Consider the following 24,393-nt stretch of genomic DNA (forward strand, 5'->3'; position numbering starts at 1 on the left):
GAGAGTTCTGCGGTGCTGGAGCTAGATTTCCAACTCCACAAGTTTTCGTCCCGTTCGTAAGTTTCACACAGAGATTACAGCAAAGGGAAAGTAATGTAAAACCTGTTTCGTGAGAAATTTCTCAGGAATCCGTGTCAAGAGCCAGACGTGGCTGAAGAGTCACGGAAGTATTTTCACTTCCACCATACACGCCTTGCTCACGCTGCATACTGCTGAGAGTTCTGCGGTGCTGGAGCTAGATTTCCAACTCCACAAGTTGAGAGCCACCGCATCCCCGACCACCACCCCTATCGGTTTCTTGTTCTTATAGCCAGATCACCTTGAAAAGACTGAGATTGGGCATGATCAGGGCTTTGATGGTTTTGTCGTACAGTTGCCAATGGCAGCGGGCTTTGATGGTTTTCTCGTACAGGTTGTCAATGACAGCGGGCTTTGATGGAATATCAAAGCCCGCTCTCCGAGGCTGCTGATTGGTCGTAACCTAGCAAAGGGCACGTGGGTCGTTTGAAATCTGTGTACACCCTCTCGTACAGGAAGCACAGCAAAATTTGGCAATGTCCGGCGGGAAGTTGTACAGCACCGCCGTAGGAGACTTGAATCCCCCACGTGCACGCACCCATATTTCCTCTGGTCCTATGCAGTACACACAGAGTAGTACGGGTTCTAGTACTCACCATATGACACCCGCTCACACCACCTCCAGCCATTTGTCGCAGCCTGTTTTGTCAATGCATGGCACCAGGAGGTATATTATGCTCCGCAGGCCGCGAAAGAGAGCCCGTTACCTGGACCCCTACTCGCGCGGGTAGAGCGAAACTGAGCACCCTGGGATGCGAGCAGCTTTTTAGTACTCCCGGGTCCAAAATCTCACCACCAGGCCGGGATGATCAAAACGTCTGCCGGGTCTGCAGCCTACAAACGTGGATCTGCCGACACTGTGCTGTCGACGACATGTCCGGCAAGGCACCTCCTTGCGTGAAAGCAAGGAACGCTTTTTTTTTAGAAAGGAAGCTTCTTCTCCAAATTTAAAAATTTTGAAAATTATTCCTTCTGAAAATATCATCGCGTTCTTGACCTCGAAGCTGACTGCTGAATGCGATTAGGAAAGAAGATTCCTGAAGATACACCAGACTGATTCTGGCAAGCCGTCTGTCGTCTAGATATGCAGTTGTTCGTCATGCATGGTCAGCAATCTTCCTCGTTCGTCCTTTCGTTTTCCTGACCACGATGATGACAAGCAGCTCTCATGCTCAGGTTAGTGCTGTACTTGTATGTCTGGGCACACAACACATCTGAGATTCACCCACTGACGTTATCGAACTGAAGAATGCAGCAAGGGTTCCTCGGATTCTCTTGATTTCGGAACAAATTTCCTTCACTTTCACCCTCTCAGTCTCTTCCCCATGCCCTCCATGCATGCACAATCGAGTTTGCATTTCAAATGTTGTTTTTACTTTGGCAGTGCGTTCGATAACGTTAGGACAGTCTAAGTTAGGTGTTCTTCTCTTCAGGCTTATTGGACGTGTACAAATTCTAAAAAAATAGCTTCCATATGCTAAACGCAGATCCCTGTGAATACGGTTCTGCTGGGCAATGATGTTTACACCAATCTACACTCTATGCTGTCACAGCATCCACAACTGATCCTCTCTCTCTGAATTAACTATTTGATAAAGCCAATCTTTAAAACGCTGTTGCATAGGATCTCGGGTGGGAAGAAGCGATGAATCGATACATGGCATTGTGAAGAAAAGAAGAACAAATTCACATTGCACGTGAGACTCGGTTAGAAAGACTGAGTTTCTGCATTCATAAGAATGTCACACCCCGGGGATCATGATAAAGAAAACATATGTCGTGAAAATGACTGAAAGAACCAAAGAAGTATTTGATCTTCCAGCCAGCTTAGCCTGGTACTACCATACTAGCAGTGCTACCAAGTACCAGCCCTCCATATTTTCTGTATTTGTACGGAAAATCACTCCTTGTGCGCACTACAGAAATTGAGCAAATGGTATAGAAAATCGGAGAGGATCAATCAGCTGTGTAGAAGCATTGCAAGTGTAAGCTGAGTGATGAATAGTCTTGTACCAAAGCGAGTGCATGCCGTACCACAACAACATGTACATGTAGCACAAAAATAATAATGTCGTGAGTGCAAGTCACACATGTTTTACACTACCAAATGCAGCCACCGACATGCATGTGCGTGTCAAAAAACATTACAGTGCAAGTATGCATGCAATGTACACGGCAGTACGCAAAACACTGCAAGATACGGAAAATCAGAAGTCTGAGTACGCAAAACAGACTCAATTGGTGGGCAGCTCTGTACTGGCCTGTACGGAGGGAGTGAATCTCAATGTGTGCAATGCACGCACTTTGGCCGACAGTGAAAACTATGCAAGTCGTGTTGGTTTGCAGGATGAATGTGAGTCCTTTTAGACAAGCGCCTTAGTGGAGTAGCCCACCGAAAGAAGAGTACTTGACACCGCGAAGTGGAGTCTGCGCATACAACAGTGAGGGGGTAAAATTAGCTATGACTGATTCTGCATGTGTTCTGCATGTGTGTCACATTACACTAGCAGATAGGCACACCTGTTGTTCCAAAAAGATGCTTATGTCAGTGTCTGAATATGTCGTGTACCAGGTAATATTGTTGCCAGGATCTCACGGTGAGAGTCAGACTTGAATATGGTATCAATAGATTATCAATATCATACATCACCATGTACCACCCAAAGTATAATAGCCGAAGGACCCGTTTGTGTGGTGGTGTATGATTTCGTGAGCAAGATGAAGTGGCTACAGATGTGTCTTATATAACACCCTAAGAAAAGATCATCAATTCTGGGGAAAGTGATTCTGGTAGCATGTTGTATCCAGTGTGGCATGACAAAGACTCCCTCGATTTAGCCTGTGGAGAATCCGTAAATACATAAATACAATACATACAGGCATCGCAACCTTCGGATTATATGCTCTTTTGCTTGCCTCCTGGAGTGTGGTTGTACCTTGGTTCACTGTATTAGAATAATAGTAGACTTTGTTTTTCGAATTCGTTTCTATAACATTAGGTTTCTTTCTGTTGCTGCTATGTCTTTTCATGTGTTTTACAGGATTGCCATCTGTTGATGAATACCACTCTGAGGCACTCTCACGAGCGAAGGTGTTTGAGAATCCATGTCGGAATGATGGTCATGTTGGCCTAAAGGTGCATTACATTGCCGATACTCGCCACCTCCACCCTGGAACATGTTCAATTTCTGTTTCTCGTATGGAAGGACCGAACAGGTTGTTTTCCTGTCTCAGTGGACCACTCAAGACTGAACAGCACTGATGGAAGAAGATTTGCCGTGAATCTCGTTCACATAATCAGCCTGTTTAATTGCTGTACTGAGGTGACTGCTTCATAACAATGACCATGCAGCATTAATTTTGGATAGTATTGCAGTGCCCCTAAAATTGGAGAATATCGAATTTCTCTGATAGCATTGTGATTCATTTGTGAATAAACATCACTACTCTTTTTGAGTAGCATAGCAATGACAGAGTTGGTTTAATGTATGACAAAATGGAGCCGCTTTTTAACTTAAACCTGTACTATAATCAGTACCGCCGGAAGCAGTTTTTGATTGGTCCGGTAGTTTCATGGCGGGTACACACGTCCTCCACGGTAGGAAACGTTTGTTGGTGGCCAACAAGTTGGTCTGGTGATAACCTGACCAACCAGACCGGCGGGCCTGATAATTGTGGGGCTCATGAGCAGCTCAAGTACTTAGTATGGTTTTGGACATGTCCCCAGTTAACCAATGAGAATAACCGGAAAACAAGGGGGGCTTTAGATACCGGGCTGACTTAACAAGAGGCAGGATAAGCGCGTTACGGGTTGAGCTTGTCGAAAACCAATTGTACTTCATTATGTGTGAAGGGGTTTTATGAAGAAATATTTTATGAACCAGTGTACAGAGATGGTGCTTATGACGAAAGGAGAGAGGAGAAGTGTGTGAAAGTCGATAAAGGGCATCCGAAGGAACACATCGATCCTTGTTGTAAAGAATAAATCTATGGTTGAAACCTACTTCCCCAAGCGTTCTCTGTTAAGTATAAATCTATGGTTGAACCCGACTTCCCCAAGCGTTCTCTGAGGGGACCGAGGTCTACTCTATCAGTTCATGTATTCTGTGAAGTGACATGACCATTCGTGGGGACCTTGCTCATAACTGCAAAAGTCCTCGTCTGATTTTTCCGCATCAATTGAACGTTATACATGTGCATGTAGTGAAAGCCACATGCAAAAGGCTGTTCCATGGCACTCATCTGCCACCAAGCTCTGGGTTCATTGGCTGAAAATATTCTTCGGCACAGTAAAGTCGTGCGCCCAAGAACGTGGAAGCCTACAGAACATCCAACCTGGAATACTAAGAACACCACAGCCCAAAATTAAGAATTGCGGTGTAGGTTTGTGCTGTTGTCAAACACCGGGATTGTTATGTTGCACATGTATCTGAGCTTTACCACTACATACACGTCTGTCTTTACACAATTACCAATCTGCAGACAGCATGCTGTTTCGTCCTTTAGTTACTAATGGACTCATCAATGCAGCACAGAGAAAATGAGGCAGGTGAATGTCCTAGGCTAGAGAGCATCAAATACAGGTATAGAATCATGCCTTGCAGATCTCGTTACGGCCCCTTCGATGCATGTCTGAACATTAGATGGCTGTGTAGCTTCAGTTATCTCAGAATATGTACTATTTATCCAGCAGCAACAACGTTGGTCACACAACTATTCACTATAATGAGTATGCGTTGGAACACTTTACCCCGAGTCATACTATAGCAGTGTATGCCATGCATGGGTTTACCTCACACACTGAATTTCATAATTTGACATCCAAATCACAGAAGAGTGGTGTTCCAAACTTAGAAATTTGTGATTTCACAGCCATAGATGTTACCAGTCAGGTCACTGTATACAGTAGGTATGCAGAAGAAAATACTAGTAACTCTTTGTGGAAGAGCTGTGCCAAAATGTGTACAGTACAGTAAATTAATAAAAAATGAGAAAAGCAGTGACAAGGCTGTGCATGATGTAGATCTACTCGTACCAGTAAGTACAGTGCACCAGTGAAATTGTTGGTGTAGTACCGGTATACTACTATAATTATGGCATGGCCCATGCCACTACAATCTATTTGCAGTGGGCCGCAGTAGGCCAGTGCAACAGAAAGCATTTCAGAAGCTGTGTGCAATGTTAACATCTATGACATACAAGTAAACTGCCATATAGCACAATCGATTACTCTCAGCCCACATAAGTACAATGTAGGCCAATCAGTAGTATAGATACATAGAGCACACTCTACATCATACATAGTCGGCACCAAATCTATGTTGTCGATGTACTTTGCAATGATGACATGATGGCAAGCGTGCTTGATTCCTTGTACTTGGTTGGAAGTTAGTTGTAAGTTCAGTGGTCGAGGTAAGCAGAGCTGCTCCAGCTTTCAGAATCCTGCATGAAAAAGGCAGAAAGCAAATGTAGGTATAATAGTAGCAAGCTGATGTAAAGAGCCTGTCTTTCAATGCAATAATTCTATCCACTGCATGGACAGACCTGGTGCTTCATTCACCTCTGTTTCTTGCTTTCTCAGAAAACCTACTTCCTCCTTCAGCCATCTAGCTCATGATATACATTAATTTTTCTTTATGCCTTTTCAGCCGTGGTCGACTTTCGCCCCTCCTGTTTGATTGGCAATTGCAGTCAACCTGGGGAATACTGACCCTCGATTGTGAATGAGAAAAGTGTCGCTATTCGCATTGTTGTTACTCGTGAGGTTGGAAGTATGCAATCAAATGTTCACTAGATCTGAAGATTGTGTCGTTATTTGCGAGTTGTTTTGTAAACCCGAGGTAGATTATTCACAAGGTTGATTGTACATGCTATGGGATGTACAATAACTAACCAAACAATAATGGTGTAACAATGATTTGAGTCCATATCCAATTGGATGAACCTAGAGTGCATGATCCATTCCAGAAAGGCGACTTCAGTGAGTCTTGAATTGTCAGCAGCATCATACTTCCATCGAGCTTTTTTTCTTTTTCGAAACGACCCTCTCTTTTCAATTCGAACGAAGGTCAACATACGATTATGGCAGGCATGCACGCACTGATCTTCACTGTATACATGTGCATGTATACTGTACTGTAGTCTGTGCAGTCAACTAGTCGTGTTCCACTTGGCTTATGGTAAGTATCACTACAAGTGCATAGTAGCCCCCCCCCCCACCCCGGGGAGTGCGCGTGAACGGCAACTGTGAACTGGTAAAAGAATTATTCGACACCTTCGTTCGTTTCGATGGAGAAGGTTCATCTGGCAAATTGAGGCCTTCGTTTCACTCCTAGCCCCAGGAGCGAAATTTTCACTCCTTGGCTGCCTGTTTGAGCCGTCCTTGTGGAAGGGTTGATTTATGCATGCCCGCATATACATGTAGACCTTATTCAATAAACGTCACAATCACGTGAACCAGGGTCCCGGGAACCAGGGAGCGGCAAGAGACCTGCACTCAGTGCACAGTGGACTCGGCGTGGGAACATAGGAGTAGAAAAATACCGGTATTTTACTACTCCCTTGTACGAACTGGGCCTTTCTTGCCACTCGTTTCACGTACACGTGCCCCAGCTTACAACAAATCCCTGGAGGCGAGTCCAAAAATCACGTTATCGAATAAGGTCTATAGAAACACAGATCACGTAGAACTACCCCATCCGGGGTCACAACTCACAACGTTTTGGGTACTTAGGTCTCATGTCGTCTCCCCAGGTGCTATGAATCCCTAATGCACATGTATCTACATATACAATGTAATCGTAACTCTACCAATATTGCGGACGATGACCCTCCCCCCCCCCCCCGGCAAACAGAAAGTCCTGGCCGAGTTTATCTTTTAATTAAATGGTTTTCTCGGTTGGGATTTCATACCTGACAACCATCCCGATTTGGCCGGGACCGTCCCGATATCGAGGGCGGTAATAGGCACCCAAAAGTGCACTAGTTCCATGCCTCACCGCGAGCTTCTTTTATATACATTTTCATGCCTAGGTATGTCATTGGATCTCAGGTTTGCAAAGGTTGGCAGGTATGGGATTTGTAGAGTGACCAGTTTTGACTATTGCCACCTGCTGTGCAGAAGTGTCATTCCTACATCCTGGCTGCAAACGTACCCCCCCCCCCCCCCCCCCTCCCCCACACACCACCACCAACAATGTTCGATCCTATTTACAGGACCTCACTCTATATGAAAGTGTAGCAGAGGCACTGCCAAAGTATAAAAAACAGCAATTGAAATGCAAGCTGCATTGTGCATGCATGGAGGGCATGGGGAAGAGACTGAGAGGGTGAAAGTGAAGGAAATTTGTTCCGAAATCAAGAGAATCCGAGGAACCCTTGCTGCATTCTTCAGTTCGATAACGTCAGTGGGTGAATCTCAGATGTGTTGTGTGCCCAGACATACAAGTACAGCACTAACCTGAGCATGAGAGCTGCTTGTCATCATCGTGGTCAGGAAAACGAAAGGACGAACGAGGAAGATTGCTGACCATGCATGACGAACAACTGCATATCTAGACGACAGACGGCTTGCCAGAATCAGTCTGGTGTATCTTCAGGAATCTTCTTTCCTAATCGCATTCAGCAGTCAGCTTCGAGGTCAAGAACGCGATGATATTTTCAGAAGGAATAATTTTCAAAATTTTTAAATTTTGGAGAAGAAGCTTCCTTTCTAAAAAAAAAGCGTTCCTTGCTTTCACGCAAGGAGGTGCCTTGCCGGACATGTCGTCGACAGCACAGTGTCGGCAGATCCACGTTTGTAGGCTGCAGACCCGGCAGACGTTTTGATCATCCCGGCCTGGTGGTGAGATTTTGGACCCGGGAGTACTAAAAAGCTGCTCGCATCCCAGGGTGCTCAGTTTCGCTCTACCCGCGCGAGTAGGGGTCCAGGTAACGGGCTCTCTTTCGCGGCCTGCCGAGCATAATATACCTCGCACCAGACCACACCCACCTGAGCAATCCAACCCAAAGTCGAGTGCTGCAGGTGCAGAGTGGTCGGAAGTCACACGCCGTAGGGTTACGTCACGCTACGTGAAACCACAGCCCAGAGCAGCCGACCCGCATGTGCTAACAGGGCCTGAACGTACAAAGAAGCTTGTTCTGTACGTTGGAAATGTCAGTCCGGGTTGCAGGGCAGAGTCAATAACAGCGTGGTGCAAGGCCCGCCAAGTTGACGTACTGAACTGTTCGATTTCAGAAAACACGTACCTGGGTACTAGCCATGCTCGCGTAACCGTGGCAGCATCGGACGAGGACAAAGTTCTCGACTCCAAATTCTGGCCGGCCACCATCCAGCACACAGTGCGAAAGTGGCGCTTTGCTGATGCCCAAGGTAACAGGTCGTCTTCTACTTCGCGGCGAGGCAGTGATGATCAATCCTGAACTGTCATGCTAACAAACCAACATACACAACGATGCAGCAACAACGACTAAATCCCAAAGCCCCTGTATTCACCCCACGATCGAAACTAGCCCGCCCGCTCTACCCCGCTCAGCCCTCCTCTGGCCGACCCGCACACATTGCATGTCCAGCGCTAAATCCATCAGCGTTCCCTTTTTTCCCTAAATCCCAGCGTGATTTAACCCTAGTATCTCTGAATTGTCGCTCTGTTGTCAACAAGTTGTCTGAGCTCTGCGTTATTGCCGAATGTGCTAAGCCTGACATAATCTGCCTAACAGAGACGTGGCTCTGTCCCTCGAACCCGCTCTCACTGTCAGGCTATATCTGCATCCGCAGAGATCGACCTCCGGAAGACAATCGGTCAGCACATTGTAGCCGTGGGTATGGGGGTGTTGCCGTACTTGTCCGTTCGGACTCCTTTCCGTACGTCTCCCCTCGTGCCGACCTTCAACGCCCTGGCTGCGAGTCTGTGTGGCTTGAACTTGGCTCCCCCTCTACTCAATCTCAGAATCCCATCTTACTATGCTGCATGTATCGACCACCCTCACAGAGCACAATGCAATTGTCGTACTTTTGTGACATGTTTGTTGAGGCATTACAGTCAGTCTGTTTAGATTCTTATGATCTGCTAGTGACTGGCGATTTCAACGCCCACAACTCAAGCTGGTGTCCCACCGATTCTACCTCGAAGGCTGGTGGTCTCCTTAGCACAGTATTTGCTGCTCTCGGGCTCCACCAGATGGTTGACTTCCCCACTCATTCCTCGCCTAATGGCTCTGTTTCGTGTCTGGACTTGGTTGTTGTTGTTGTTGTTGTTGTTTATTTTACTTCGCAGATTCTAACGGGCAAGTTGCCCAATAACAAGAAAGCGAAGGCAAAGAAAATAATAATACTAATTAAAAGAAATAACCGGGGGCAGCAGAAAATGAATAATAGCTTTAAGAACTCAGATGGTGAGCCAAGGAACAAATTTCCATGTTACAAATAATCGCTTTTAAAAGTAAAAAGAAAAGAGCGGGTAGTACAGCAGACTTCCTATTCTGAATTCCCTGAACGAAGCAGAGACATTAGCTGGGTACATTACACAGTAGGAAGAGAGCTACCTCGGTCGACATCAGTGGACGTGGACTACGAGTGGATGCGACATACGAGTGGATGCGACAGCAACAGTGACTGGAATAATGGGTGATACGTTTCATGGAGTGAGCGTGTGTGGGATGACTGACATCTTGAACACACTGCGTTGGGGGATGGTGCGGATGTCGCTGGGTAGTGCGTTCCACAGCTTGGGAGCGGCAACAGAGAACCTAGCCTGACCAGCGCGGCTTGCGGCGGGTGGTATGTGCGCTCCGATGTCCTTCTGCAAGCGGGTACGCCGATCTGGTGACCTTGAAATCAGTCCACAGAGCCGGTTCCCCGCAATGCCGTGGATGCATCGCCAGGTGAGCAATAGCGCCTTTTGCTTGTGCAGCTCTGAGATTCGGTAGAGTTCCACCCGTTGGAGCAGAGGTTGAGCCGAGTCGTATGGCCGAGCGCCAAAAACTGCGCGAACCGCTTTGTTCTCTAGCGTCTGGAGATCCGTTGCTTGCTGGGCAGTTAGACAGAACACGAAACAACTTGATGCGTAGGTCAGATCCGGCATCACCACGGACTTCAAGTAGGTGACTCGGGCCGCCAGGCTCAAGCATCTCCGAGTCCGCCAGAGGGCACCTACTTTGCGGGACACCTTTGCTGTAATGGCTTTCAGGTGTTGCTGAAAGTTCAGCCCCTCGTCAATGATGACGCCAAGGTACTTCGCGCTGGTGACTGTCGGCAGAGCTTGGCTGCGACAGAGGACTGTGACCCGGGGTCCAGCGTCCCTACCAGGAAAGACTGTGAGAACTTGACTCTTCTTCTGGTGATCACCAACCGACCACGCCTCGTGCGCTCAATTGATCAAGCACCTCCCTTGGGTATGTCTGACCATATACAGATTGTTTGCACTTTATGTTACGCCCCTATTTCGAACTACTTCCCCAACTCTGCCACTGGTCCTCCCTCTTCACTGTATCGCTTCAAACAAGTACCTTCGCACCTTTGGCAATTAATCAACGCTGATTTAGCTGGCTACAACTGGTCCTCTCTGAACTCGTACACTGATGTTAATGACGCACTTCATCACTTTGATTGTGAGCTCCAGTCCGCCTTCCGTCGGCACCTCACTTCATTCGGAGCCACCCACACTGTGACATCTCCACGACCCCGCATGCAATCTCCACCATGGGTTACTGCTGAGCTCAGGTCTGCTGTAAAACGCAAGCGTGATCTATATAGTGTGTACAAAAAATATCCCACAGCAGTAAATCATGCAGCTTATAACCGACAAAGGAATGCTGTAAAGCACCTGTCTCGGCAAGCACATCGTCAATATATACGCTCCATCCAAGCATCACTAACGTCACCGAATCGACCTACACTCTTTCAGTTTGTGCGAGCACAGCGGCACACTTCCGGCCGTGTCATGCCCCAAACGATGATAGCATCCGACGGTACGGTCGCCACGTCCCCCAAGAGCATAGCTGATGTTCTGAACACTCAGTTCACCTCATTTGGGCTACCTGATGATCCTTCGTGGCGCATTCCCCCTTTGTCCCAGTCGCCTTTCATATCTGTTCCGTTCCGTACAATCACTGTCACTACGTTTCAAGTTCGGAAATATCTGAAGCGCCTGAAATGTGGAAAGTCTCCCGGCTCAGATGGGATCCCGAATGAAGTGCTGCAGTCTCTTGCACCATCAATAGCCTATCCTCTCGCCATTATTTTTAATATGTCATTTCGAACTGGTACATTCCCACAGGATTGGAAATCCGCCATCGTGACACCGCTTTACAAGAATAAAGGCTCCCGTGCTTGCCCGGCAAACTACCGCCCCATCTCTCTGCTGCGCACAGTTTCCAAACTTTGTGAGCGTATTGTATTCGATTCCCTCTACCTGCACATCGCTCCGGCTCTCTCACCAGCTCAGTCGGGATTCTGCCGTGGTGACTCAACTCAATACCAGGTGACTCGACTTGTCCAAGACATAGCGACAAAGAGGAACTGTGGGGAGCACGTGGGAATGGTGTTTTTCGACTTGGCTAAGGCATTCGACACCGTTTGGCATCGTGGCTTACTTGCCAAGTTGAAGGTCACCTTCCGGGTGGAGGATGCTGCCTTGCGTTGGATATCCTCGTATCTGTCTGCTCGTTCTCAGGCTGTTCGCTTGTTCTATTTCTTGTCTGATCCCCTCCCTGTAACGTCTGGAGTGCCCCAAGGTTCCATTCTGGGTCCTTTGTTATTCTTGCTTTACGTTAATGACCTACCTTCAGTTGTCCCCGATGTTAGTTTGTATGCGGATGACACTGGCCTTATCTGTTCTGATTCCTCCCCTGCACAATTACTCCTTACCATGCAGCATCGCATCAATAGCACTGTCATGTGGATGCAAACGTGGAAACTCCAGCCCAATTTAGACAAGACAGAAGCCATGTATATTTCTTCATCCCCTCCTGATCAACCATTATTCTTCCCTGACTCGACTATGCCTATCCGTGTTGTTACTCAGCACAAACATCTAGGTGTGATGTTTGACTGCAAACTCTCTTGGGCTGCACATGTCAACTGTGTATGCAAGCGAACCAGTTCAGCCTTAGGGGTACTACAACCACATTGCACTCATTTGCCCATCCAGTGTAAACTATTATTTTATCAGTGCTATATTCTCCCTATATTCGACTATTGCGATACCGCTTGGTGTGGCCTTTCTGACACAACTCTGAGCCAATTAGAAGTCCACCATAGATTTATACTTAAAATTCTTTACAACAAGGATCGATGTTTTCCTTCGGATGCCCTTTATCGACTTGCACACACTTCTCCTCTCTCCGTTCGTCATAAGCACCATCTCTGTACACTGGTTCATAAGATATTTCTTCATAAAACCCCTTCACACATGATGAAGTACAATTGGTTTTCGACAAGCTCAACCCGTAACGCGCTCACCCTGCCTCTTGTTAAGTCAGCCCAGTATCTAAAGTCCCCTTTGTTTTCCGGCTACTCTCATTGGTTATCATTACCATACGGTCTGAAAACTTGTTCTTCTATTGGTCAGTTTAAAGATCTACTATCACAACTGAACTAGACGCAATAATTATCATCGAAGAACATTCTCGAATACCTGGGTGATGCACGAATTTTGATAGTGCTCACTTCCGTTAATCGTTTTTCTTTGTAATTTTCCATTCATTTTCTGCTTTAATTCATATTTGCTTTGTTTTCCTAGCTTACTATTGCCGTGGCTGGCTCAACGCCCTTGTCTCAGGGGATTCTGTCCCTGCATTAGCTATGCTTGTCACATGCTATGAGATTGTGTCTAATAATAATAATAATAAGGTCATTCTGTGGATGTTGCAGAATTTCATGACCTTCATAAAATTGTCTTGTCTTTCAGAAAATTCAGATGTCCACACCCTAAATCACATTTACATGAGAATTGTAACCAGGTGCGTGCCACAGATGTTTTTGTTGATTCTGTGTTTATAATTGTAGTCATGGGTTGTTGTGATAAGGTCATCCGGCATCATATTGTAGTGAAATCGTAATCCTGTTGATGTCGATAAAACTTTTGGAAGCAGTTCAATGACTTCAAAGTGTTACAAGTCCACGATTGTCTAAAACAACACAGCAAAGTGGGAACAATAAACATGTATTAAAATGTAAACAAATACATTGCTGAGTCAGACACCTCGCTCCAACAACTACACTGATCCTGAGGATATAAGGGGCAAGGATATATGGTTGGAGGTACTGAGAGATAAACAAGGCACTCCATAATAATAAAATGTTACACGACTTTGGGGGAGTATGAATGATATCCAGTCAAACCTCTTTAGGACGAACATGAAGGGACCGATGGCATTTGCTCTGTGAGTTTGTCTTAACCCTATTTTATAACGAGTGAATACAATTATTTCTCCAATAGAGACACGAATAGATTTCTTCTAAAGTGAAAGATTCTAAGCCAGACCAAACCATTGACTCGTCTTTTATGAAACAAATGAGTCACTGAACCTTTCTTTAGCAACATGACCGCAACTGAAACAACAACAGAGAAAATACGATACATGTACAGCACATTCTTGCAGGTACAACAAACAGATTGCAGATCGTAATTCTTGCTCTACCGGCACGCAACTTTATTTGGGGCAGTGCAATCTCGGCGCTACTCACAAATCAAACAGCCCAGACTCGAGTAAACAAATCCAATCGTACGAGATTTTCACGAGACGAGACTGCACCCAGTAGGGAGGTTCTGCTCTACGTTTTGGGAACGCGACGCAAAGAAACACGCGAACTTTCTTCGCGTTCCCGTAACGTAAAGAAATGCTGTTCTGCTCTACGTTTCACCTAGAGAAGTCACGTGGAATGTGTACTGGGAATTTTCCCTTCCATATTTGGCAGTTTTCTGCATGCAGCTGTCCCTCCAGGAACTTGCGATTCCGCGGCCGCGTTGTTTTCCGCGATTTGAACAAAAGTCCGTGATATCCGCGATATTTGAAAAATCATCCGCGTTATTGTAGAAAACTGTCCTTGATACTTGAAAAGCACCGCGATATTTCGAAAAGCAACCGCGATATTCGGGTCTTTCTTCGATGTTGTTTAGTTCTTGAAGCTCGTCAGTAGTTTACTTGTGAGATCGACACCAGAATGTCGAAGTTTCTGGGAAAATCAGCGGCTGACAAGTCACAAATTTGAAAATAAGGCTGGCGTCGAGTGTTGTCCGAGGATGGAGGAAAGCTGTCTTGCAAGCTCCTGTCAGGCAGTTGAACACAGACAGTCAGCGCAGCACACGTTCTGTTTTGTCATGCATGATTTATGCTGTACGACTCGTACATCGTACACCACTACAGTATAGTACAAGTAGCAAATCGGCCGCAATTTCACCACAATAATAGAGAGGTTCCGCATAACGTAATTACGTTAGTAAAAAACGTAGTCGATCTACGGAAAGTCTTACGTAAACTGCATGCGGATCTGGGTTCCGCCATACGGAGTTTTCAAATCACGTAGCTGCCCTTGGCAACTCCGAACGCGGCAGTGTACGACCAGATCGACCTGGGGAGAGAGTCATAAACTTGTACCCAATCCATTAACGGACCAGCTACGTTATCAGAGCCCTATCTACGTACTCTCCGTAGACAACTTTCCGTAAGTGGAGTGCAAACTCGCGAATTCACGGGTTTTTCCCGCCCACTAACGTAAAGTTGCTCAACTTTACGTAGTGCGGAACCTCTCTAATCCCGCAATATTCCCCGCAATTTGTGGCATGTTACCTCGCAACTTTTTCCGCGATATTTCCGAAATGTCTCCGCAAGTTTCTGGAGGGACAGATGCAGTTGATCGATACCCAGCAAATCCGTACGCATTTTCTCTGCGTGTGCCACAACGTAGAGAACCCCATCTCCGCGTAGAAATCTGGAGCCAAAACACGCGAAGCCGTAGACTCTAACCCAGGCACCTGCTCTCTACGTGATTTCTCTACGTTTCACGTATAGCAGAACCTCCCTATTGGCTTGTTTCGTATGAAGCAAACAAGTCACTGAATGCATGAACCTCTCCATAATGGAGATTTTCCCTGATATGCGAATGTATTTTGCATACTAGTACTGGGCCAATGCGTCCTTGAACCTTCCCCTACAGATTGGGAACTGCCAACGATGCTATGCCACTGCAAAATTCAGATTCTACCCTATGATCGGGGCACGGAATGCCGGAAGCAATCATGACCAGTGCCTTACTTGTAACGTACCAATGTACAATGAACATGAGTATTTCGACAACACATCTAAGCCTCAGCAGCAACATACAATGTAAGCCTTACCGTCAAGAAGGTGAACTCGCGTTCTTCGCACACTGTTGGCAAGGGCAAAGAGATACGAATGGATCTAAATCCGAATAAAATCAGCACACGTTTCCGTAAATGAAAGGATGAGCATAAGCAAATGAATCAAAGGAAACTGGTCAACTCAGAGATCACCTGTCATTGAGTATTCCGTAAAAGGAGGCCTCGACAGCAGAAAAGCTAAATTTAGAAAAGAGATCCTGTCAGCTTTTCCATTATTTATTGTATTCCACCTACAATCAGCACACTTTTCGTAAATGAAAGAGTCAACACAAGCAAATGAATCAAAGGGAACTGGTCAACTCACCTGTCATTGAGTAATATTCCATGAAAAGAGGTCTCAGCAGAGCCGAAGCGAAATAAGCCAGGACACGAAATATCCGAAACAGCTCATGCAAGAAGCAGTTCCAAAGAAGGAAGTTCCTCGCGCATGCACATCCGAAAACGGACTGCATTGCATGCAACACAATGTCTGCCGTGCACGTGCACAGCACGCGGCTACCACCCGTTGGTAGATCTAATACCGAGCACCTTACGTAGAAACTTACGTAGCCTAAGTGAAGTACCGAGCACCTTACGTAGAAACTTACGTAGCATAGCGGTGTCGTTTTTTCTGCCATGTGAACACAATAATAGAAAAGCTGACAGGATCGCTTTTCTAAATGAGAAGGCTACAGCATGGGCCGGAGAGGTGACCCGTCTCTCCGATCTTGCTGCCACTCACCCGCATGCCGCGTACGCTGGATATGTCTTCGGGCTACGCCATCGCTGGACGTTCATCCAGCGCACGATGCCGACAGCCGGGGACCACTTGCACCCCTGAAGGAGGCCATCGACAGCAAACTGATCCCTGCTTTGATGAAGCATCAACTGAATGATGTGGAGATGGATTTGGTCAAGCTCCCGACTCGGTTAGGAGGTATGTCCTTTGATGATCCAATGGCCGAAGCAGAACGCAAGCATGCGGACTCACTGCAATGCACAGCGCACCTCACAGAGCAGATTGTGAAGAACGAACCGGACGCTGATGTCATGGATAGAGTTGCGCACGACCGAGAGCAAAAGGCAGTTGTTCACCAGCGTAACCGAGCATCCGCAACAACCAGAGCTAATGAGGTGCAGAGCAGGCTGCCGCCACTCCAACAGCGAGCCATGTCATTAGCCAGAGAGAAGGGAGGCTCTAGTACGCTCACGTCCATCCCAGTATCGGAACATGGGCTGTGTTTCGACGCGAAAGCCGATTTCCATGATCATGTCCACCTGCGATATGGCTGGCCCTTGGATAGGCTGCCGGATACCTGTCCCTGTGGAGAGCGGTTCACTGTGGACCATGCCCAGATATGTAAGCTGTCGGGCTTCATTCACATGCGCCATGATGAGGTCACCAATATCCTAGCCTCATGCATGAAAGAGATCCACAACGATGTGGAAGTTGAGCCGACACTCCAACCCATCACCCGTGAAGCCTTTCGCTATCGTACTGCCAATGTTGAGCCCGATGCGCGAGCGGACATCCGGGTGCGGGGCTTTTGGAACCATAGCCGCAATGCATTTTTCGATACGAGGGTGTTCTATCCCCACGCAGCGAGCTATCGGTCCCAGCCCATATGCATCTATTTATCGCAAGTTGGAAGGTGCCAAGAAGCGGGAGTATGGCGAAAGAGTTAACCAAGTTGAACATGGCTCGTTCACACCACTGGTCTTCTCCTCTTGCGGCGGAATGGGTCCAGAGGCAGACATCGTCGTAAAGCGGATTGCTGATGCTCTGGCTTCTAAGCGCAAGGAGAGCTACAGCAAAGTCGTTTGCTGGATGCGCTGCTGCTTGGCTTTCTCTCTTGCTAGGTCTGCGATCCGGTGCGTTCGAGGATCACGCTCCGTTCGCCGCCGTCACATCAACCTTGTGCCTGTCGACCTCGTCCAGGCTGAGGCTCGCCTTGCTACGCATTAGACTGTCTTCACAGCCATTTTAGCTCCCTCCTTATTGGACTGTTTTCACAGCCATTGTAGCTTCCTCCGTATAAGACTGTTTTCACAGCCATTTCAGCTCATTTTCTCTCGGTACTAAGCTGTTGACCTTGCACTTGTGTTTATTTTGCCCGTACAAGAGGCTTGGAAAAAAATACCGAGCACCTTACGTAGAAACTTACGTAGCATAGCGGTGTCGTTTTTCTTGCCATGTGAACACAATAATAGAAACAAAAAAGCTGACAGGATCGCTTTTCTAAATACTGTACATATTATTAAGTGGAAGGGTAGCTTGGAAATATGGCCATTTTTCGGAGTTGACTTGAACCAGTCAGAACACACTTTTTCCCACTGGCTACTGCATGCTGAGCGTGAATACTGATTCAAACTTCGCCAAAGGCGATAATGGCATGGAATAGGGCATTTCCACATGCAGGCGCAATAGCCAGGTTTGTCCCATCTAAGGAACTTACCACGAGGCCGAGTGATCCAAAATGGTGGACACCGGAATGTACAGCTGCTATGAGGGAAAAGGACAAACGTTGGCGTTCCTGGAGAAAACACCCGAACGATCTTTCACTCAAACAAGCTTTCCTCCGCTCCGTTACCACAGCCGTCAACATCCTAAGGCGATCCCAGGAAGCTAAAGAGGCCAGTATCCGTCACAGCCTGTCCACGGGCTCACTCAAGGACAAAGAATGGTGGACCAAGTTAAAGTATGCTAGTGGGGACGGACGTAACACGGACATTCCTCTCATTGTTGATGCGGGCGGACGGGAGTTGGCAACAAGCCATGAGAAATCGGAGGCCTTTGCCACCTTCTTCTCCAGGAAGTGCAGTTTCACTGGCCAGGATCTTACTTCTGACGACTTACCTGACCTTGTTGCAACCGGAGCACCGGCACTCGCAGCCGTTCATTTTCGCCCCGCCACTGTCTACCGTCTGCTAGCGCGACTCGACATATCAAAGGCGACTGGTCCTGACGGCATTTCAGCCCGGGTCCTGAAAGAGTGTGCCAAAGAACTTGCGAAGCCTTTGTCCCAGCTATTCGCTCTCTGTTTCAGGTGCGGAGTTCAACCAGAATCTTGGAAGACAGCTAACGTGGTACCGATCCACAAACGGTCCTCGCGCTCTGTTCTGAAGAACTACCGCCCAGTCTCGTTATTATGCATAATGTCCAAAGTAATGGAAACTATTGTCAATCGCCAACTGATGAACCATCTTGGGCGCCAGCAGCTCCTCACTCCCCACCAGTTTGGGTTCCGTAGAGGTCTCGGCACGGCAGACGCCCTACAGGCGCTTCATAACGCCTGGGTGGACATCGTTGGCCAAGGTGGCGCGGCACGAATTCTCGCAGTCGATATAGCCGGGGCCTTTGACCGGGTCTCCCACGTGGGCCTCCTCTACAAGGTCCGGCAGCTCGGCATTACTGGCACTCTCCATAGCTGGCTATCGTCTTATCTTGACGGCCGTTCACTCCAGTGCTTAGTCGGCGGTCAGATTTCTTCTCTCTACCCAATCTCTGCAGGGGTGCCCCAAGGCAGTATATTGGGCCCTACGTTGTTTCTAATATACGTGAATGACGCTGCCGATGTTCTTGATGGCAATGCTCAGCTTGAGGCCTACGCGGACGATACGACACTATACAGTCTAGTATCCTCAGCTCAGTGCCCTCAGGACGCTGCACACACCTTGCAGGTATCCACAAACCGCCTGCATGAGTGGGGTTGCCGGTGGAAAGTGTCTTTCGAGCCCAGCAAGTCACAGGCTATGACTGCTACCCTCCAACGCACTGACCTAGACCTGCCCCAAATCCTGTTTGGTGGTACCCCTGTACCGGAGGAAACCAGCATATCACTGCTTGGTGTTCGATTTGACTCCAAATTGTCCTTCGCTAGTCACCTCAGGACCGTGACCATCCGCGCCCAGCAGCGCCTCGGCTTTCTCCGACGAGCGGCCCACATTCTAACGCCAGCTGGCCGAACGACTGTCTACAAGGCATTCGTGAGGCCCCTGATGGAGTATGCCCCGCTTGTGTGGATGGGCGCGCCAGCCAGCCACATCCAACGTCTGGATAATGTTCAACGCCGCGCACTGCGCATCATTGGCCCTGGTGCAATTCTCCCCAGTCTGGCTGTCCGCCGGACTGTTGCTGCTCTCTCGTGCATGTACACATTGCATTTCATTACTGGTCCTCCTCAGCTACTTGCTGTATTGCCACCGCATCGCGTTTCTCCAGCCAAACCCAGAACCAGGAACCAGCACAATAATGCCACCAGCCACGCCTATCAACTGTCAGACACGCTCCCTGTCTCAGCTCCATCCGTCGTGAAGCGGTCGTTCCCGTACTGCTGTATTGGCGCATGGAACTCCCTTCCTGACAGGCTGCTGTCGCAGCGCCCACACAAAACACGTTTTCAGTCATTCAAGACAAAGGTCTACCGACACCTGAGAGACAGCAACTGGTACTGGGCAACAGATTCCCTGTAATTTTTCGAGCTCGTCGCTTGCCGGACCCGCTAATCCGCGTACCTGGCCTTGCTCAGAGTGCTCAGCTGTGTTTTGCATACATGGAAAAACTTGTTATGATTCTTTTCTTTTCTCTGCTTATTCTTTTACCAGGCGTGGGCCATCCCCTGGATTATCAAAATGGTTGCCTTATTATTTTTCTGTTTTTTAGCTTGTTTTCTTTACACTTCTTTGTGCGAGTTTCGTTTCAGATCTATTAAAAAAGTTCATAAGTTTTGGTTGATGAAGTTGACATGTACATTGTACATCAGTCCAAACACTGATAATAAACAATCTCTTTTCATCTTGTTTTTATTTTTCTAAACACCTACCGGTACTTTTATCCATTCTACTTCCTCATAGCTAGATCTAGCTTTGCTTTGCATTTCTGTTTCTTTTTCCTGGTGCGTGCTTGTGGCATTGAAGCCGAGACCTTTGGTCGGTGGAGCCCCTGGTACCTCACCATCACTGCTGCCCAGTGCAGCCCCTGCTCAGTAGCTGTTTGTTTTTGTCCACATAATTATTTATTTTACGAGTTGGGTTTGTGAATACCGTAAAATCCCGCCAGAGCGCCCCTACGAGGTGATTTGGCTTTTTTTTAACATGGTTGTAAAATGACGTTTTTTCAGTCACTTCTAGACAAGCTACATCCAAATGAATTGTTGCAAGTGGAAGTGCTATCCTTCATGCCCGTTGTGTCCAAAATGGGAATGATCCCATTTTGGAAAGTGTCTTGAATCATGTCCTACTTTCATAGTATTCTCAAGATTCAAATAATTGGTGTGTCATTTTTTAACAAATTTGTAAAATGGCATCACAAACTGGGATATTCGGTCATCAATGTTCTGAAGTTGATAGATACCACTTTAAGGATTGCTAGTGGATGAAAATTAATCTGTCAACAGAGGAGTGAACTGCATTGTATGCTGCGAAAGCCGTGTTTTTGTATTTGTAACTAGTGGCTGTGTTATACGGTGGAATTGGATAGATAGCACAGCATAGCAGCCATGTTTTCGTTCTCACAGAGTGTATTCCGTGACCTACTGTTCTTCATTACTGTCTTTAGTGATGGCAAGACGGCCTGACGTCGTTCAAAGGCCCTGCGGAAGCAATTCACTGCCCTCCTCGTCCACTCAGGGGCTCATTTTACACATTTTACACAAAATGGCAAAGCACCCCCCACTAGTTATACCGGCGTAGCAGGGAGAATTAAATTATATGCACCAAATTTTCTGGTCAATGTTGATCTACGATAAACTGGCTCTCATTTGCTACCACCCATGTTTCGATACAGCCATCCGGAGCAGAGAAACAGCCAGAAGAAAAGCAAATTTTACACATTTGTTAAAAAAATGGCAAATGTTAAAAAAAGCCAAATCACCTCGTACCTCCTCGACGCTTCAGGTGGGGAGGGGCGGATGGGCGAGTCCTACTTGCCGCATTCAGTGCCACATGAAAAAGTACTCACCCTACGAAAACTGTTCGTGCATCTCGTACACGGACCAAAGGTCAAGAGCCAGGAGTCGAACAGATCCGACAAAACGCAGGGTTTGTGCGATCCCTGGTCAGGAGGGTGGGCACTGTTGCGTACATTTCCAACGGGGTCGAGCACACGTCTGCAGTGCAGTACGGCATCACAGACTGCGACAGTCATACGAGGATACAATCAATCACGTCCCTGACAAGAAGTCAGGGAGAGGCGGATGGGAGAGACGGGGCGCTCTGGCGGGATTTTACGGTAATAGTAAAAAAATAAAAATAAAAAAAATATTTAAACACACGGCGAGGAGACAACAATTGGATAACCGCAATCAATAAAACTAGCTGAACCGACATTTGTGTACTTTATTCATGCAATGTAAAAACGGTGGAGACGATGTGCAATAAAACGATGAAACTATGAAGAAATGGTGTAGGGAAAAAAATATGGATTCAAACAAGTTTTCGTACAACACTCATCAGGAATCGTCGTTGTACTAAAGGACACTGAAACAAAAATTGAACTATTTTAGAAAATCTAAGTTAGAGAAATAACACAAAGAGCAACAACAGTGAAATTTTCAAGTGTGAATTTTAACAATCAAAGCGAGAAATGAACAAAGGAGAAAGGAAGGAAAGACAACGTGATAACACATAACAGCAGTACATTACACCTAGAACATTAACGGCCAAGCTTGGCCGCACTAAACACGACACGTTACTTGAACAATTTCAACCCAAATATACTATCTTTCTGTACACACAAATTAGGCTTGTACAGACGCTGATAGATAGCTTCCAACACTTTTAGCTGTAGTCCATAACCATGACGACCATGGCACAATACAGTGAACGAAGAGTCGGAATACGAATTGCAACAATCAGGACTAGCTAGCAGATGATTGTACACTGAAGACTTGCTACCACGAAACTTACGCACAACACTAACACTCTCACCGGCATTCTCACCATCACTCCCATCACTGCTCTCCGACTCACTGCTCCCTCCGCCGTCCGTTCCATCCTCCGCTTCCTCTGTACTCTCTCTGTCTCGTCCATCCCGCCTGACCGGGTCCATTGAACTCAACTCGGCCGTCACCCTGCTATCACGTCCCTCCTTCGCCCTTGTCCGCTGAGTGCGTAGCTTCTGTTGTAGTTGGCTGTTGATCGTCTTGGTCTTTCAATTATGGGCTTGGATGGTGGATTAGTTGTGGTTGCTGTAGATTGCGTTGTTGGTGTTGGTGTGGGAGCTACTGATATGCAAGGTGGGTCTTTTTGAGTCGGCATTTGTAGTGTTAATGCAGCTGTCAGTGTTGCTCGCGGTCTCCCACTGGCAAGCTCCACTGCCGCAAGAACCGATGGCGGAGGATCAGGAGGAGGCAGTAGGACCGGGACCGCAAGCGGCACCGCCTCAGCCAAAGCCGCCGGGGGCACCGGCGAGGGAACCACCGACGGCCGGAGCAAAGGCGGCGACACAAGCCGACCCGATGAGCCACCACGCCCATTCTCCTCCACCACCGCCACCAGCGACGGCGGAGCAAGCACAGTCTGTGAGCCAGGATCCGCGGGTTGTGTAGGCAACGGCTGTGTGGTTATTGGTTGTTTTCTAGGTCGCCCTCGCTTCGGTCTTTGTTGTTGTGCGCAAGGTGGAAGTATGTGACGTGGTGTGTGTTGTTTGATGCGTGCGTTCAGGTGCTGAACAGTCCTACCAACATACCGACTAGCGCATTGTCGGCATTCAAAGTTGTAAATAAGATGACTTAGGTGATGGGCTGGTAGGACATCCTTCCGCACCGTAAACGCACGCATCGTCGTAAAGACTGGCACGAAGTGTACTGCGTAGTATGTTCGACGAACAACAGACTTGACGAGTCAATGAGTCGGTGTGGCTTAGAATCTTTCGCTGTAGAAGAAGTCTATTCGTATTTCTATTGGAGAAATAATTGTATTCACTGGTTATAAAATAGGTTCAGACAAACTCACAGAATAAATACCATCGGTCCCCTGGTGTTCGTCCTAAAGAGGTTTGACTGGATATCATTCATACTCACCAAAAGATGTGTAAGATTTTATTATTGTGGAGTGCCTTGTTTATCTCTAAGTACCTCCAACCATAGCCTTGCCTCTTTTATCCTCAGGATCAGTGTAGTTGTTGGAACGAGGTGTCGGACTCAGCAATGTATTTGTTTATAGTTTAAGACATGTTTATTGTTCCTCCTTTGCTGTGCTGTTTTAGAAAATCGTGGACTAACAGTTTGAAGTCATTGAACTACTTCAAAAAGTTGTATCGACATCAACAGGATTACCAATTCAGTGCAATATGATGCAGGATGACCTTATCACGATAACCCATGATTATAAACCATTATAAACACAGAATCAACAAAAACATCTGCGACACGCACCTGCCTACATTTCTCAAATAAATCTGATCGAGGGTGGGGAAATCTGAAATATCTGAAAGGCAAGACAATTTTATGACAGAGTCATGAAATTCTGCAACAGCAAGCTGCAACATGCACAGAATGACCTCTGTATAAAAAAGTATCACCACCACCAGACCACTACTCCAACATGCAATTGCATTATGCTAATGCCATTTTCTGCAAGAAAAGGCTTGCACATCAATGCGTATAATACCAAGAGTACATAAGTATGTACTCTTGATAATACGGTATTGATATGATGTGAAGGCCATCATTTACTAGTACATAATTATTGATATAGGGCATTCCATTGATTGGTGACAGAAAAAACCAAAGAAATTATAGCAATAAAAACTGCTTTATGGCAGTTTTCTAAAAAAAGTTATTGTGTTCTAGTCCATGGACCCCGTCTAAAAAGTAAGAAATTAACGAAATGTGATAGCCGAAAATTAAAATTTCACACAAAACCTCACAATAATCACACACAGAATGAAAAGCTACATTTACATGTAGAAGACCTTTTCCCCTCGTGATCCTCTTTCCTATGCATGCATGTTGCCAATTGTTGGTGCAGTACA

At 46.9% G+C, this 24,393-nt stretch overlaps 2 long non-coding RNA genes across 2 annotated transcripts; one reads left to right on the forward strand and one right to left on the reverse strand.

Moving 5' to 3' along the window:
* The first annotated feature begins 754 nt into the window (after positions 1–754).
* On the forward strand, positions 755–3,591 carry LOC135828508 (uncharacterized). Its single transcript, XR_010555690.1, has 2 exons — positions 755–1,254; positions 3,120–3,591. It is a non-coding gene; the product is annotated as an uncharacterized LOC135828508 (long non-coding RNA).
* A 1,380-nt stretch (positions 3,592–4,971) lies between these two features.
* LOC135828430 (uncharacterized) lies at positions 4,972–8,034 on the reverse strand. The gene is made up of 2 exons (XR_010555663.1): positions 7,538–8,034; positions 4,972–5,520 (listed from the first exon to the last, which is right to left on the reverse strand). It is a non-coding gene; the product is annotated as an uncharacterized LOC135828430 (long non-coding RNA).
* Between the last annotated feature and the right edge of the window lie 16,359 nt (positions 8,035–24,393).

Source organism: Sycon ciliatum, chromosome 12 (genome assembly GCF_964019385.1).
Source record: "Sycon ciliatum chromosome 12, ocSycCili1.1, whole genome shotgun sequence".
Taxonomy (NCBI): domain Eukaryota; kingdom Metazoa; phylum Porifera; class Calcarea; order Leucosolenida; family Sycettidae; genus Sycon; species Sycon ciliatum.